Raw genomic sequence first — 285 nt, 5'->3', positions numbered from 1 at the left:
TCTTCCTCTCTCTCTCCTTTTTTTTTTTTTTTTTGCACATCTTTTCTTTAAAACTGTCAGATCATTTCAGTATTTCAAATCCGAGGAAAACAGCCTGCCTGCTGCTGTATTTGAAGTTGTAATGGTGTCAAAAAGTCACGACTGACTGACAGCCGTCAGTCCCAGAGGGGCTCATTAAATCATAAAAACTTGACAAGGAAATAATTGCGCATCGCCAGCAACTTGGCGCCTGTTTAGACGTTTTTATTTTCTTTCATTATTAGTCCCCACCATTACGTTCATTAA

The sequence above is a fragment of the Bison bison genome, unplaced genomic scaffold (genome assembly GCF_000754665.1).
Source record: "Bison bison bison isolate TAMUID 2011002044 unplaced genomic scaffold, Bison_UMD1.0 scf7180017864456, whole genome shotgun sequence".
Classification (NCBI taxonomy): Eukaryota; Metazoa; Chordata; class Mammalia; order Artiodactyla; family Bovidae; genus Bison; species Bison bison.
This window is presented reverse-complemented; position numbering follows the sequence as displayed.